Genomic DNA, 18263 nt, shown 5'->3' with positions numbered 1-18263 from the left:
TTTAACTGTGTAGATTGAGTCAAACTCATTGACCCAATAGGTCCAGCTTGAGAATGCTTCACTAAAAAGTTTCCTCCATGTTTAAACCCAAGCTAATTAAAACATAATTTTTAAAACCTTCACCAAGTGTTGTGCCTTATGAACCATTCATTAGAAATCCCATTAAGATCTTCAATTGACAAGTGCGAGACAATTTCCATGACAAGTCAAATTGTGATATTGCTATTAAGATTTTATGTTGTAGTTTCTGAGTCAAACTCATTCAATCATATTTAAAGATTAGTGATTAACTATGAATCCACATCTCATGATAAAAAATAGAAAACTTAGCACTCATTAGATCTAGCTGATGCTCATAGAGGTGAAGCACTAGGACTTCTCAAGAGATCACCCATTCAAGTACTACTCTAGCTTGAGCACTAAACTATTGAGTTTCCTTAATGGTTAAACCCACTCTTATTAAAACTCCGTTTTCAAAACCTTTACCTATTATTGTTCCTTATGAACCATTAATTAGAAATCCCCTTAAGCACATCAATTGATTAGTAGGAGATAATTTCCATGACAAGTCAAATTGTGATATTGCTATTAGGATTTAACTGTGTAGTTTATGAGTCACACTCATTGACCCATATTGCAATAGTAGTGATTCATTATGAATCCATCTCTCATGATAATAAATATATAACTTATCACTCATTGGATCTATGTGATGCTCATAGAGGCAAAGCACCGAGACTTCCTGAGAGGTCACCCATCCCAGTACTACTCCAACTTGAGCACATTTGCTAATTTTTTGGAATTTATTATTACTAGGTGCAACATCATTCTTATTGAAAAGTACTTGAGCCATTAGAGTTGGGCTCTCAAAATGAATCACTTGTAACTGATAACAATGAAGCACTATAAAAAAGTTATGAAAAAGAGATAAATTTAGTAAGAAAAATCTTATCTCTGATGGTTTTTAGTAAATTAACAAAAGACATGTATTGAATATCAATATTGGACACAAGTTAAGAAATATTAACATGTAAATTCTTAAATATACCAATAAAATCAGCCACTTTTTCCTTAGGACCTTGTTTTACAATGCATTAAACCAGTCAAAGACACTTGAGAACCAATGTTGTTCTAAATTTTTTGGATAAAAGCATTAGAAAGTTTATGAAAGGAATCAATATAATAGAAAAAAATTAGATGAAATCATGTGATCATGATCATAATCACTACATAGAACCTAAAAATAAGTTTTAAGATGAGTTATAGGATCACCCTTATCATTATAAGTATCAAGAAAATGCATAGCATCTTGTTGAAGAGAAATAATATGGATAATGTCAAAGGAAAAGGACCACACATATCAAATTTAGGTACTTTGAATTTGGATTGAGTAAGGGAAGCAAGTTATTGTTACAAGAAATAAATAGTATGAGGAAAAATAATGATAGTGGAATCATAAGAGGAAATAGATGGCAATAATGTAATCAACACACTAGGAAGAGAGTATGAATTATCTAAAATAGAAGGTGGTATAGGTGGGACACTAGGAACCACCATAAGAGGATTATGCTAAGTTTAAGGAACACTATTATACAAAGGTCATGATGTAGGAAATGAAGCGGGTAGAACACTAACAAGGAGAGAGGGAATAGGAAGACTTGTGGTAGGAGGATTAGATGGTTGAATAGAAGAAGCAACAATAGGAGATAAATAGGTAGGAATTGTAGAGATATGTGTGGAAATAGGAAAGGGATGTTCAATAGTATTGACAGTTGGATCAATTCCTATTTCAGCAATGCCTTGAGCCAAAGACTTAACATGAGAATGGAAAGGTGAGTAAGACCATGCAAAAATTAAAACCATGTTCATCATTAAAAACCACTTTCTTCTAGGAATCAAAAGCATCAATAGTATCAATATTATGATTCTTTTAAAGAAGCCAACCATGCATTTTATCAATTTTAGTAGCAATCTTATGAAATGATTAGGAGGAACCCTTAAATCCTTATCTTCATCATTAGATGAATGAGAAGATTCATGCTACATAAAAGGATTAGGATCATTAGAAACCATAGGATTACTAAGATTCCTAAAGAGATGAGAAGATTATTCTAGATTGAAAGGAGGAATGGGTATATAACTTCTCCTAATAGGAACACTATAGGTAGGGCTTAAGGTAATGAATCTCATTGATGCAGGATGCTCCCCTTAATACCATACACTCATAATAGAAAAAAAGAATAATAACAAATGAAAGAACAAAATATGGACTTCTTATTTGCACTACAAATATGGAATTACAAAATTCTCAATTACAATATGCTAACCAAAATGGATGCCTTCATTACAATAATCTGCAAGACAGTGCTGTGAACTATCACCTAGAGCTATCCTAGACAATGTTTGGGCCTTTCTTAAATAGGAAGTTCTAGATGCTCAAACTTAATACCTAGGGCTAACAAACCCTAACAAAACATATAGAGTCACCCAAATACATTTTTGACAATTATTTTAGAAATTTTGGGTAGCCTATCTTTGAAAGGCCATAACTCACGAACCGTTGCTCCAATTGGCTATTATGACCAATTTTTGAAAATGCTAGCTTCTGATCTACAAGCTTAGAATGGTGCTTGCATCCTTCCCTCAAGTTTTCAGACCTCATTTGGGCACTCTAAGGCCTCCAACGATGAGCCTAAAGACTTTTCTACAATTTTTTGCATTGAAAATCTGCAATAACTTCTTCGATACTTATGCTTGAGCAATGAGATTTTTATGGTACACTTACAACTCTAAAATGAACCTTCATATAGAAAATGAGAACATTTCAAGCTCATATGACAAACTTACTAAAAATAGTAAGTTCACATAAATAGTAACCACCCTATCTACTAGTCCTTATTAAAATAGAAAAGACTAAAAATAAAATATTTTTGGGTGATGCAAGATTGCCCTTTCACCCAGGATGCTCTTGCATCAGACACCTAGGGTAATTTGATAAGTGACCCTATCATGTCTCAAGTGTTTAAAGGAAAACCAAGATGGTTCCCCTCCTCCTTTACTAGCCATGATGAATCCTCAACTAGCCCCCATTTCCATTTGACCAAATATTCCTCATAAGTTCTGTTTCTAGTACTTTTATTAATACAACTGTCTAGTATCTCCTCAATCTCCTATGTAGCTAAACTAGCTACTAGAATACTCCACTACACTTATGCAACTTCATTTCCATCACCTCCTTCATAATACTCTATCAAATCTAAAATATTAAATACTAGTGAAATATTCATTTCAACAGGAAATTCCAATTCATACACATTACCAAAATCATGCATGTTCACTATCTTGCATGGTCCAAACTTCTTCATCTTCAACTTATTATATGTACCCACTGAAAAATTCTCCATTCTAAAATGAACCATGACTTCATCTCTAATCTAAAATTTCTTATATCTCCTTTTCACATCTACCTTAGCCTTATACTATGTATTCATCTTTATGATGTGCGTCCTTACATCCTCATGGAAGTTCTTCAAATGTTTAGCAAAATCTCTTGCTTTAGCATTACTTATCTCTCCTTTATCCAACTACCTCAATTTAGAAGCATTTATGGGACTACTTCCATATACAATCTAGAATAGTGATTTACCAGTACTCCTATTGATAGAATTATTATATTCAAAATGTGCCTGTGGTAAAATCATAGCCCATCCTTTTGGTTTATCTCCAACCAAGCATCTTGGAAACTTTTCCAAATGGTGATTCATAGCTTCTATCTATCCATCAGTCTATGGATAATGTGATGAACTAAACTTCAAATCTATCTTCAAATTCTTCCACAATGTATGCCAAAAATACCCAACAAATTTGGTATCTTGATCTGAAACTATACTCTTTAGCAGACCATGTAATCTCATCACTTCTCTGAAAAATAACTTTGCTACATGAATAACATCACTAGTCTTCTTGCAAGGAATAAAATGTGCCATCTTTGAAAGCCTATCAACCACAACAAAAATAGAATAATACCCATGTTGTATCCTCAGTAATCCAATAAGAAAATCTATGCTGACATCATCCCATGGCTTCTTTGGTATAGATAATGACTGATACAACCCTATATTCTACTTTACTCCTTTTGCCATCTAACACACTCAGAAACTTTGTACAAACTTCTTCACATCTTTCTATAATCATGGCTAGTAATAATTTTCAGCAACCAATGCTATAGTTATATCTCTACCAAAATGTCCAGCCAATCCTCCACTATGCTTCTCCTTGATGAGGTTCTCTCTCATTGAACTTCTAGGAATGCACAATTAGCTTCCTTTGAACAACATACTATCCTAGATCATAAAATAAAACCACTTTGTCCCATCAAGTGTAACAAGCTCTATACAAGCCTTCCATACTTCACCAAAATTAGGATCATATGGATAAAAAGTACTGAGTTCCTTGAACACAACCATCTTTATCTACACTTTCATCAGCAAAAGTTATCTTCTACTAAGATCATCTACAACTTTGTTAGACTTCCCACTCTATGTTTCAAAACAAATGTATAACTCTACAAAAACTCAACCCACTTTAAATGCCTTTGGTTTAATTTTCCTTAACTATTCAAATATTGCAAAGCTTGATGATTAGTATACAAAAAAAACTCCTTAGGAAGAAGATAGTGTCTCCACTTCTTTAATGATTGAACTATAGCATAAAATTCTTGATCATAAACAAAATATTTTCTTTTTACATCATTCAAATTTTCACTGAAATAAGCAACTGGTCTACCTTCTTGGCTTAAAATAGCTCCTATTACAATACCACTAGCATTACAATCTACTTGAAACACCTTGTTAAAATCAGGAAGTGCTAAAATAGGTTGCTCAGTAAGTTTCTATTTCCAAAGATTAAAATTCTTATCTGCTCCTATAGTCCACTTAAACCCATTCCTATCCCCTATCATTGTTTCAATCAAGGGTCATCAAATATTGCTAAAACTTCTTATGAACTTTATGTGAAATTTAGTTGATCAATGAAAATATCTTACCTCTATCACACTCCTTAGAGTAGGCCATTTGAGGATAGCCTTCACTTTCTTTGGGTCTATTTTTAGACCTTCTCTTGAGACTAGAAATCTTAGGTACACCTACTCCTTTACAAAACTGCACTTCTTTAGGTTTATCAACAACTTTTCTTCCCTTAACTTTTCAAACACCTTGTGAATATGAATCAAATGCTCCTCTAATGTCTTACTAAAGATCAATATATCATCTAGGTAAACAATGAAAAACTTACCCAAAAACTCCTTTAGTACCTCATTCATGAACTTCATGAATGTGCTTGGTGCATTAGTTAGCCCAAAAGGCATGACTAACTAATCATACAATCCTTCCTTTGTCTTGAAAGTAGTCTTCCACTCATCACCTTCTCTGATGCGAATCTAATGGTACCCACTCTTCAGATCTATCTTTGTGAAATACTTAGCTCTACTCAAATAGTCCATAATATCATCCATCCTTAGCAATTGAAATCTATACTTTATTGTGATTTTATTGATAGCATGAGAATCTATGCACATCCTCCATTCTCCATTCTTCTTTGGTGTTAAATATTGCTAGTACAACACATGGACTCATACTCACTTGAATCAATCCCTTCTATAACAACTCATGAACTTGCTTGTTCAAATCTTCACTTTCTACTAGTGTCATTGTGTGCACTACCCTGTTTGGTAAACTGGCTCCTAGAACCAAATTGATCTGGTGACTGATCTTCCTCATTGGGGGCAATCCATTAGGTACATTATCTAATATAATATCTAAAAACTCTTCCAATATATCTGCAACTTCTATAGGTACCTCCTCTACTTCTTCTTTACTATCTTTAGGAATTATAGCAAAACACATATGGTCATGTGTCATACCTTTAAGAAACTCTTTTCCATAAAAAAAACATATTATGGTAGCACTATATACCTTTTCTTCTTTATCCTTCAATGGTTTCAACTTATTTTTCACTCCATCCTTGGTCAAAGTGTAGGTATTTTCTCACCCATCATGTACAACATGCTTGTAAAACTTCCATGGCCTACCCAGAAACATATGATATATATCCATAGGTATGATATCACATAATACCTTATTTTGGTATCTTCCAATCTTGTACTTTACTGAGCACTTCTCATTGACCATAGCCTTGTGGTCATCTTGCACCCAATCAATATGGTATGGATGTAGGTGTTTTTATCTCTTTAGCTTCAACTTGGTGACCATCATTTCTAACACTGTATTGTCAGTACTTCTACCATCAATGATCTCATCACAACACTTATATTTACATTTGTACCTCATACAAAACAAAGTCCTTCTTTGATCAGGTTCATTCTCACCACTTAGCAGGACTCTTCTATTAACTAGGACTTCTCCTCTTTCAGCATCTTCAAAACATGAAGATCTGGCATCATCATCATGTGTAACTCTCACCTGACCTTTTTTTCTTTGATCTATCCTTCCTTGGCATTGGGTACATTCAAATGCTTTATGCCCTTCTTCTCCACTGTGAAAACATTTTCAACAAAACTCTCCTCTTCCAGATCCTTTTCCTCTGCCTCTTCCTCTCTAATCTCTATTGTTCTGATCATGGAAACGATTGACATTGTTTCCCCTTTGTTTCTGATTGCTATTTCTAGCCTCATCCTTGTTCTTCTAATCATCATTATGGCCTCCATAAGATTATCTACCAGATCTTGCACCACAACCTCTTTCGTTGTTCTTATTGTCAAACTTCTTTCTTAGTTTCTCCTTGACTCTTAGGGAAAATTGGTATGCCTCCTCAATACTACTCATTTGAACTAGACTCAGCTCATCCTAAATTTTGGGCCTTAACCCATTAAGATAACATGTGACTTTCTCCTTATTAGTTTATGCATGGATGGTTCTAATGAGAACTCAGTAGAACTCTTCAGTATATTCTTGAACAAATTTTTCCACTTGCTTCATCCCTCACATCTTCCTCAATAAATCAAATGCATAATCCATAAGAATAAATTGTCACTTCATTTTAGCTATCATCTAATCTTATCTAGTGATTTTTCCCTTTCCCTTTCTATTTCACTCCATCTAAATCTCTTGCCACCAGATCTTTACATGTCCATTCAATTTCACCTTCGCAAACTTGACCCTATCCAAATCCTCAATATCTTCATACTCAAAGTACCCCTCTAGTTCATTGATCCAATTCATCGGCTCTTCTAGGTTAAGATTTTCTAAAAATGTGGGAACCTCAAACTTAGGTCTTTTTCCAATCTTAGAGATGGCCCTAAAAAGCCTTTCTTCCTCTGGGTTTAGAACTATCTCTACTCCAACATTTTCTTATACTTCATCCTCATCCTCACTTTCATGACTCACAAGAAGATTTATTCCTCTTCACATTTGTTCTTCCAATGCTTGCATTTTCCTTTGGAGGGCTTGGAAACCCTCAAGTGTAACACCTACAACTCTGCTACCATGCTCTCTTTGTGGAGACATTTTTGCACTTCTACTAAAACCCTAGTGCAAACTACCTCACAATCAGTGATCTCTCTACACACTCAGCCTAAACCACAATCTTGGTGCAAACTACCTCACAATCAACAATCTATCTACACACTCAAGAACTCTAGCTTTGATACCACTTGTTGCAGGGTGCTTCTCTTAAGGCCATAATCTCGTAATAGAAACAAAGAAACAATAGTAAATGTGAGAAAAAAATATGGACTTCTTATTTACACCACAAATGCAGAATCACAAAATTCTCAATTACAATATGCTAACCCTAATGGGTGCCTACATTACAGTAATCTACAAGACAGTGCCACGAACTCTCACCCCGAGCTATCCTTAGACAATGTTTCAGCCTTTCTTAAATAGGTAGTTTGATGCCACTTGGGAAGGTTCTAGATGCTCAAACTTAATACCTAGAGTTGATATACCCTAACAAAACATATAGAGTTAGCCAAACACATTTTTGACAAATTATTTTAGAAATTTTGAGTAGCCCAACTTTGAAAGGCCATAACTCATGAACCGTTTCTTTGATTGGCTATTATAACCACATTTTAGAAATGTCAGCTCCTAATCTACAGGCTTGAAATAGCGTTGGTGCCCTTCCCTCAAGTTTTTGGATCTCATCCATGCACTCTAGAAAATGAGAACATTCTGAGCTCATATGAAAAACTTACAAAAAATAGTAAGTTTCCATAAATAGTAACCACCCTATCTACTAGTCCTTATTAAAATAGAAATGACTAAAAATAAAATATTTTTCGGTGATGCAAGATTGCCCTTTCACCCAAGATACTCTTGCATCACTCATACACCAAGCGAGGAAATGTGAAAAAATGAATCTAACCTTAAGATGTGAACTAAATAACAAATAATACAATGTAATGTAATAAAAATAAATACATAAGATAATGCAATTTAATACAATAATTTAACTCAAAAAACAAAAGAAAGGGAAATGAAGTTGGGTTTACCAAATATGTATATGAATGTGTATGCATATTGAAATGAAAAGATAAATCTAACACCATGAAATAAAGGGTTACCACCAGTGGGTTCAACAAAGATATTTAGAGGAAAGTTTGAATCTAGGAAAATAAGCCTAAGTTCATCACATAACCCTAAGCACTAAAAATGGTAGTCAAGAAAATTGATCCTTTCAATCCTATTTCTAACATAACTATACCTACAAAAAAAAATTCTAACTAAATGATAAAGGAACCCTTATGCAAAAATAGACCTAGTGGTGATAGAACTAGAGAAAGGATGCAAAATTCCTTGAAACCCTAGACATAATAATAAATATGAAATGAAATCACTAGATGTTGGAAAAACATATGCTAAAATAAATAAGGTAATTAGAAGAATCACCTTAAGAATGAGGAACTTTAAACCTAATTTTCTGATGTCTATGTAACTCTAATCAACGAATAATTTGAACCCCAAACCTAAAACTACGAGATCTCTAAAAACTCAATTTTTTTTGGTTTTTTACATAGTCAAATTTTCCTAGTAGAGATGACTTTTCCCTAAGTAAGTATGAAGAAAAACTCTGATTATAAATGTCTAAACCTAAATCTGAATTCAGGCTTCCAAAGTTTCATGAAAAGGGTATCTAAATTCGTAATCTATTTGCCTTTCTGAGATCTACTACCTACATGATAAATGGTTTTTTTTTGTTAATAGGTGGTTTTCCATGGTCAAACCTCTATTTAGGAATCAACCTTGAATTAAAATAATTAAAATCCTAAAATACAAAATATGTACAGATTTGCCTTACAATAGTAGGATCTCTCAAATTGAATATAATGAGCTCAGTTTACTAATTGAATTGGATCAAGAGGAATGTGAATGCATAGATGTAGAAGATGAAACAAATGACCTTGAATGTATTGAGGTATATCTTAAATTATATATAAACTCCATCATTCTTGAATCCTTGATCTTCAATGGAGTAATTTCTTAGATGCTTGAGTGCTTGAGTGGTAGTGCATATGAATGCTTGAAAATGGTATGGGATGATATGAAAAATGAAAGAAATGGATGGGTTTATAAAGGGATCAAAAATAAATTTCTCATATAGGCTGATTTACCTTGAAAATCAACACCTCAAATGAATCTGAAAATGAGATCTAAATAGTGAACCTAAGAGAGGGCCTAATAAGGAACATACTACATCCCTAATTGGCCCAAAAGGGACATACTATGTCCCTAATTCAATAGAGATGCATCGCATCCCTAATAACCAGGGCTTAGAACCCCCAAGATTCATTTAGGGTACTAAAATAGGTCCCATATCTTGAAAATTAGGCATAGAACTTGAGATATGGTCATTATATGGTTTAGAAAAAGATTTTATGTGACTAGATGAAAGGAAGGGAGGACATAGATGGTTAGATCTTACCTTGATCTTTACACCGTGAAAATAAGAGCATTAAAGAGATTCTATTAGGTCCTACCCTAATCCCACCTAGGAAAAAATGAGAAGGGGAAGAAAGGAGGAGAGGTGGATATAAATGATGATCTCATATTAAATAGGTACTAAACAACCATTAAATTGGAGTGCTTCCAAATTAAGATGGTATAGGTCCTAAGTGGTTGTATGAACCATAGGACCTATTATATGCCCTTGGAACCCATTTACACCCATTAACACAATTATGAACCTATATCACACATTAATTATCATAGGATACACTTGATGTAGGAGCATCTTGGGTGTAAGAGAAATCTCACATCACCCAAAAAAATATTTCTTTTCTATTTCCTGAAAAAGGGTGGTCTTAGTGCAAAGTTGTTGTTTGGATAGGCTTGCTACTTAGTAAATCAGTAATACTAGCTCATAATGTCCTAAATTTAGAGGTGGATATTCATCTTGTATATATCAGCCTTCCAGTTGAAACTTAGTGTCATATCTTGAGTATTCTTGAAGTTATTGTACACTTTTGGTGTGAAAATTTGATATAAAAACATCAAGAAAAGTCTTTAAGGCCTTAAAGGACCTAGATAGGCTCCAAAAAGAGGTCAATTGGAGCTTCTACCAATCAGATTGATGCAGGAGCATCCATAGGTATAAGGGAAATCTTGTGTCACCCAAAAAAAAATACCTAGACTTAGTTTCTATTTCATGTGTTTTCATTTTTGGATACACATTTGCGTCAAATAAAGGTTCCAACTCTCACAGTTCCACTATTAGTGTTCTGAGTTAGAGTTTTTAAGCACCTTGGGATATGTGTAAAATCCAAAAACATAGGACTATTTAATTGATCCATAATTATTGTGAGTTAGAAGGTACAATTTGGAGGGATGATGGTAATTATAATTTAGAACATTCCAAAAAAAGAATCAGGTCAAAAGGCCCCACGGTTAGAAAGTTATTGCAATTTTTCAATTTTTGTAGACCTAAGAATGCTTCAAACTCATGTTTGAGGTACTAGGTGACCTTGTACAGACTTAAAAAATGGGGGATGAGTGAAGCTGGTCCATAGGTCTATAGAGCACTCTAAGAGCTTTCCAAAAATGTAAACAGTTTGTCAATTGGAGCTACAGTTCAAAACTTATGCCTCTTAGAAGTTCAGCTATCTTTTTTGGATTCTTCTAATTTTGCACCAACTTCTAAAGCAACTTTTGGAGCCTTTCATTTTGGTGGTGGATGCCAACTAGCACTTTCTAGAATGTATTCCTAATCCCTAACCCTTTGGGGTCTATTTAAGAACATTTCTAGCAGTGTAAAAGGCAGTTCAGAGTGGAGTTTGAGAGAAGGTACTAGAAGAAGATATTATCTCCAGATTTATACTATTGTAAGCCCATGGGGCATGTTTTGGAGTCTATTCTCTTCGCAATGAGTGTATTAGCATATTCTCATAGTTAGATATTATCTCCAGATTTATACTATTGTAAGCCCATGGGGCATGTTTTGGAGTCTATTCTCTTTGCAATGAGTGTATTAGCATATTCTCATAGTTAATAAAGTTTTCCCTTTCCTATTGTGTCCATTCTATTCTTGGGTTGTGTCTCCATCAAGCGGTATCAGAGTGGGGTTTTCCTGAGTTTGTAGATAGAGTGTTGACTGTGAGGCAATTTGCACTAGGACTGTGTGGTCGTGGGTTTGAGTTAAGAAGATGCCTCCATAAAGAGAGCATGTTGGAAGGGCTAGAGCTATTAATCCAAAAGAGGTTAGACCCCTCCAACGGAAGGTTCAAGTGTTGCAGGAGGAGCTCCATAGAGGAATAAATGTTGTCATAGATGATGAAAGTAAGGATGACAATGAAGAAGAAGACATTAGACTAGAAGGGGAAGTTGAAGGGGAAGTTATAAATTAGGTAGAGGAGAGGCTTTTTAGGGCCATTACTAAGTTTGGAAAAAGACCTACAATTGATGTGGGTGTATTTTTAGGAAATCTGAAACTGGATGAGTTGATTGATTGGATCAATGAACTAGAGGAGTACTTTGAGTATGAGGATATCAGGGATCCAAATATGGTTAAGTTTGAAAAGGAAAAATTGAAAGGCCATGCCAAAATTTGGTGGCAAGAGGTTCAATTCGAAAGAAATAGAAGAGGAAAGGAAAAGATCACAAGGTGGGATCACATGGTGGACAAACTTAAAAAGTAGTTCATTCCTGTTGACTACGAGCTTGATTTGTTTAAGAAGATGCATGGGTTGAAGCAAGTAGGAAAATTAATCCAAGAATATATAGAGGAGTTTTATTGACTTCTTATTAGAGCAAGGCATCTAGAAAAAAATAAGGAGAAGGTTTGTCATTATATCAGTGGGTTGCAACCCAGCATCTAGGAGGAATTAAGTCTGGTAAGAATGACCAGCATTGAAGAGGCATACCAATTTTCCCTATGAGTTGAAGAGAAGATAAATAAAAGGTTTGAAGGGAGACAAAGAGGGTGTGGTCAACGAGGAAGGGGCATTAGTAGCTCATTTGGAGGTTGAAATGAGACCCAAAAGAAAAACAAAGATGTGGGTACTAGCAGGAACCAAAGGAACAAGGATTTCAACTACTCTCATGATCAAAACTTTGGAGATCAAAGAGGAAGAGGTAGAGGACATGGACAAGGTTTAGGAAGAGGAGGCTTTCATATTACCTATTTCCATTGCAATGAAAAAAGTCATCATGCCTTTGAATGTCCTCAACAACAAGGAAGGACAGATAGGAGAGCTAAGAGCGAGGCTAGGGTTGCTCATGTGGATGAGGATGTACAATCATCACATTCAAAGGATGCTGAAAAAGGAGAGACTTTAGTAAATGAAAGGGTCCTACTAAGTGGTGAGATTGAACTGGGACAAAGGAGAATTCTATTTCGTACCAGGTGCAAGTGTGAGGATAAATATTCTGATGTGATCATTGATGGTGGTAGCACTGAAAAATTGGTGTCAGAAGAGATGGTCTCTAAGTTGAAGCTAAAGAGGGAGAAACACCCCTAGCCCTATTGGATCACTTGGGTGAAGGATGATCAAAAGTTCCTAGTAAGTGAACAATGTTTAGTGAAGTTCAAAATTGGGAGTTACCATGATGAAGTTTTCTATGATATTATTCCAATGGATGTCTACCATCGATTGTTGGGAAGACTGTGGCAATTTGATAAGCATGCAGTACAAGATGGTCATGCAAACACATACTCTCTCAAAAAGGATGGAGTTTGCCACAAACATAAGCCCATAGTAAAGGAAGGTGAAAAGGTATGTAGTAGTGCTAGGATCTATCTTGTTGATGGAAGAAAGTTTTTAGATGGCATGAAAAATTAGCGTATGTGTTATGCTTTGATTCCTAGAAAAGATAAGAAAGGTAGTAGTGAAATACCACTTGAAGTTTCAGATTTATTAAGTGAGTTTGGAGATATCATCTTTGATAATGTTCCAGAAGGATTGCCACTAGTAAGGCAAATCATTCATCAAATAGATTTAATCCCTGGAGCTAGTTTGCCTAACAAAGCTGCTCATAAGATGACTCCTACTAAAACTAAGGAGCTAAATAGATAGGTTTAGAAGCTATTGAGGAAGGGTTTGATTCAAGAGAGCTTGATTCCATGTGTAGTACCTATAGTACTGACACCAAAGAAGGATGGAGAGTGGAGAATGTGTATAGACTCTCGAGCTATAAATAGGATAACCATCAAGTATCAATTTTCTTTGCCAAGAATTGATGATCTTGTGGACTACTTGAGTGGAGCTCATTACTTCACAAAGATAGATCTCAAGAGTGAGTATCACTAGATATAGATACGAGAAGGAGATGAGTGGGAAACTACCTTCAAGACCAAAGATGGTCTTTATGAGTGGCTAGCCATACCCTTTGGATTGATGAACACCCCAAGCACCTTCATGTAGCTTATGAATGAGGTACTTAAGAAGTTCTTGGGAAAATTTGTTATTGTCTATTTAGATGATATTTTAATTTTTTGCAAGACTTTGGAAGAATATTTATTACATATTCATAGTGTCCTTGAAAGGTTGAGGGAAGAGAAACTATTAATTAATCTAAATAAGTGTAGCTTTTCTAAAAAAGAGTTAGTCTACCCAGGGTTTCTTGTATCACCTGAAGGTCTCAAAATGGATCCAGAGAAGGTAAAATCCATCTTGGAATGGCCTAATCCAAGGTCTACTATTGAGGCAAGATCATTTCATGGTCTGGTTAGTTTTTACAGGAAGTTCATTAAGAATTTCAGTGGCATATGTGCACCCTTGACTGACATAATAAGAGGGGATAGAAAAGAGTTCAAATGGATTGTGGCAGCTATGAGAAGTTTTGAATTGTTGAAGAAGAAGGTGATAGAACAACCTGTGTTAGCATTTTCTCATTTTAGTAAGGTGTTCTAGGTGGATTGTGATGCTAGTGGCAGTGCTATTGGGGCTATATTGAGCCAAGAAGGTAAGCCTATTACATATTTTAGTGAAAATTTAAATGATGAGAAGAAGAAGTATTTTGTTTATGATCAAGAGTTCTATGCAATAGTTTAAGCCTTAAAGAAATTGAGGCATTATTTATTGCCAAAGGAATTTTTTTTTATATATTGATCACCAGGCATTACAATACCTAAATAGCCAAGGTAAATTGAACTAGAGGCATATGAAGTGGGTAGAGTTCTTGCAGAGCTATACATTTGTGTTGAATCATAGAATTGGAAAGTCTAATGTGGTTGCAGATGCATTGAGTAGGAGGTAGTTGTTGCTTACAGTAATGCAAATTGAAGTAGTTGGGTTCGATGAACTCAAGAATCTATACCCTGAGGATCCTAATTTTGCTAAAGCATGGAAAGCTTGTAAAGAAATTGTTGCTATAGATAGAACCAAGTGGCTAGACTATTTGATTCAGGATGGTATGTTGTTCAAGGGCAGTCAATTATGCATTCCAAGTAGTTCCATGAAGGAAAATCTTATTAAGGAGAAACATAATGGAGGGATGGTATGGCATTTTGGTCGAGATAAGACCATTTCCATTCTTAGAGAACATTATTTTTGGCCTCTAATTTCATAGGATGTGAAGAATTTTGTACAGAGTTGTTAGGTTTGTCAAGCAGCCAAGGGATTTAGGATTTAGTCACAATACTGGACTATTTCAGCTATTGCCTGTTCCATCAAAGCCATGGGAGGACATAAGTATGGATTTTTTTCTTGGATTGTCAAGGACACAAAGGGGTAATGACTCAGTATTTGTGGTGGTTGATAGATTCTCCAAAATGGCACATTTCATTCCATGCCACAAAACTCATGATGCCATCCATATTGTAGACTTGTTTTTCAGAGAGGTGGTGAGACTACATGGTCTCCCAAGGAGTATAGTCTCTGATAGAGATACTAAATTTGTGGGGTATTTCTAGAGAACATTGTGGAAGAAGTTGAGAACGGACTTGAAGTTTAGTTCTACACATCACCCGCAAACTGATGGATAGACAAAAGTGGTAAATAGAAGTCTGGGCAATTTGCTGAGATGTCTAATTAGGGGTAAGCCCAAGGGATGGGATTTGATTCTTCTACAAGTAGAATTTGCTTACAATGACTATAAATAGGAGTACTGGTAGACCACCAGTCCAAATTGCATATGGAAGTAGCCCAAGGATTGCACCAAAATTGAGGAAGATGGAGCAAGGGGAGAGGACAAGTGCTAAAGCAGAATAATTTGCTGAACATATCAAGCACCTACATGAGGTCCACGCACACATTATCAGGATGAATCAATAGTATAAAGCTAGGGCTGATCAAAGGAGAAGACATAAGGAGTTCCAAGTAGGTGATCTAGTCATGGTACACTTGAGAAAGGAAAGATTTTTAGTAGGTACTTACAACAAGCTAAAGATGAAAAAATTTGGCCATTGCAAAATTTTGAAGAAACATGACTTAGGAAATGCATATGATGTGGAGTTGCTAGATGGAATTCACATTTATCCTATCTTCAACATTGTAGACTTAATAGAATATCATGATAATGGTGTAGATGAGGGGTTGATATTGGAGCCATGTTCAATTCCTACTTCTAAGAAGGAGGAGATAGAAGAGATTTTGGATAGTCGAGTGGGCAAGAGTACTAGAAATAGGAAGTATGAAGAGTACCTGGTTAAGTGGAAAGGATGGCCAATAGAGGACTCAACTTGGATATCAGTAGCTGAGGTTTTCCATTTGGGATTTCCTCTACCATCCATAAAGTGAAAAGGTCACTTTTGAATTTACCCTGGGTGTCTGATGCAGGAGCATCTAGAGGTATAAGGGCAATCCTGTGTCACCCAAAAAATAATACCTAGACTTAGTTTTTGTTTCATGTGTTTTCATTTTTGGATACCCATTTGGGTCAAATAAAGGTTCCAACTCTCATAGTTCCACTATTAGTGTTCTGAGTTAGATTTTTTAAGCACCTTGGGATACGTATAAGTGCTAAAAAAATAGGACTATGTAATTGAGCCATAATTATGGTGAGTTAGAAGGTTCAATATGGAGGGATGATGGTAATTTTAATTTCAAACATTCCAAAAAAAGAATCAAGTCAAAAGGCCCCACGGTTAGAAAGTTATTGCAATTTTTTGATTTTTGGAGACCTCTTAAGAATGCTTCAAAGTCAGGTTCAAGGCACTAAATGACCTAGTATAGGCCTAAAAAATGGGGGATGAGTGAAGTTGGTCCATAGGGCTATAGAGCACTCTGAGAGCTTTCCAGAAATGTAAACAGTTTGTCAATCGGAGCTATGGTTCAAAAGTTATGCCTCCTGGAAGTTCAGCTACCATTTTTGGATTCTTCTAATTTTGCACCGACTTCTAGAGCCTTCCATTTTGGTGGTGGATGCCAACTAGAACTTTCTAGAATGTATTCCTAATCTTTAACCCTTTAGGGTCTATTTAAGAACATTTCTAGCATTATAAAAGGCAATTCAGAGTGGAGTTTGAGAGAAGGTATTAGAAGAAGAAATTATCTCCAAATTTATACTATTGTAAGCCCATAAGGCATGTTTTGGAGTCTATTCTCTTTGCACTTAGTGTATTAGCATATTCTCATAGTTAATAAAGTTTTCCCTTTCCTATTGTGTCCATTCTATTCTTGGGTTGTGTCTCCATCACAGACCTTGTAAATCAAAAGTCAAAGATTCTAGAATGGGTTTATAATAGCAAATCAGATCAATAGTTTAAAGTGATAACTTTAAGAAACCCCTCCCAAAAAATGCCTAAAATGCTAGCGAATCCAAAATTTTGTGGGCAGAAAAATTTTAATGTCAAGGGAAATTTTTTTGTTCCATATAGGGAAATAAAATATTATATGTTGGCAAAAAATTTCTTGCCCTATCAAAAATCATTTTAAATGTGGCAAATTAATGTTTTTTCTTGTTGACAGATAAATAAATGATGGCTATTTTTTCCCTTTCCAAAAATTAATTAATAATGTCAAAGGTAAATTAATTATTTTTTAGAAAGATGAATAATAATGGTCTTGGCTAATCTTCAATGGTAAACTTAAAAATTGTTTAATCTGAAAGTGAAATTTGCACATTTATTGGCTAGTAACTGTACTAACTGCTGAGTAGTCACTTGAAGTTTCAACTTGTGTACTATCTTAGGTCTATTATTAATATTTTTGTAACATTGTTACTTCAGTGTCACTATTACCAAGTTGGCTACCATCACTTTTATATTGTTAATAGTAAATACAATAGTTTTATTGACTACTGATTAATTAGAGATCAATGATAGAAGATGCATTTTAGGGCCACTAGCTTGGAAAGACCTAGAGTCACCTGAAATTCTTTAGAATGGATACATGTGAAAAGGTTTGCATGGAAATCATTACTCAATGTCAAGCACTATCAACTATCTAACAGTAGTCATAGTACATTTTGGCATTTTGCACACTTAAAAATTAATAGGAATACCAAAAAATAAGATATGAAAGATCACTAATGCTAAAGAATTTAATGCAATTTTTATTAAATAGCCTCTTCAATTCTTGTTTCATTATCATTTCTCATATTCTTCAATCTAAATTTGGTTTGTAGTTGTACTTTATAGAGTTTCTTGAATCTTAGTCATGGATATGCCAATTCACCTGAAATGCACTATAATAGCTCTTCAAAAACCCTTTTTGGGCAGGATTCTTGACGATGTCCTTGCCATGGTTTACAAGCTAGATATCCAAATTCCTTTTATCTACCATGCTATATTCATGGTCCTCGGCCATGAATTCTTGAGAAATGATAAGAGGTATCGTGTGTCCACAGATATTACCTCTTGCTTCCACG

Source organism: Cupressus sempervirens, chromosome 11 (genome assembly GCF_028749045.1).
Source record: "Cupressus sempervirens isolate cs-2001-9-10 chromosome 11, ASM2874904v1, whole genome shotgun sequence".
Classification (NCBI taxonomy): domain Eukaryota; kingdom Viridiplantae; phylum Streptophyta; class Pinopsida; order Cupressales; family Cupressaceae; genus Cupressus; species Cupressus sempervirens.
The sequence above is the reverse complement of the archived record's forward strand: the minus strand, read 5'-3'. Positions refer to the sequence as shown.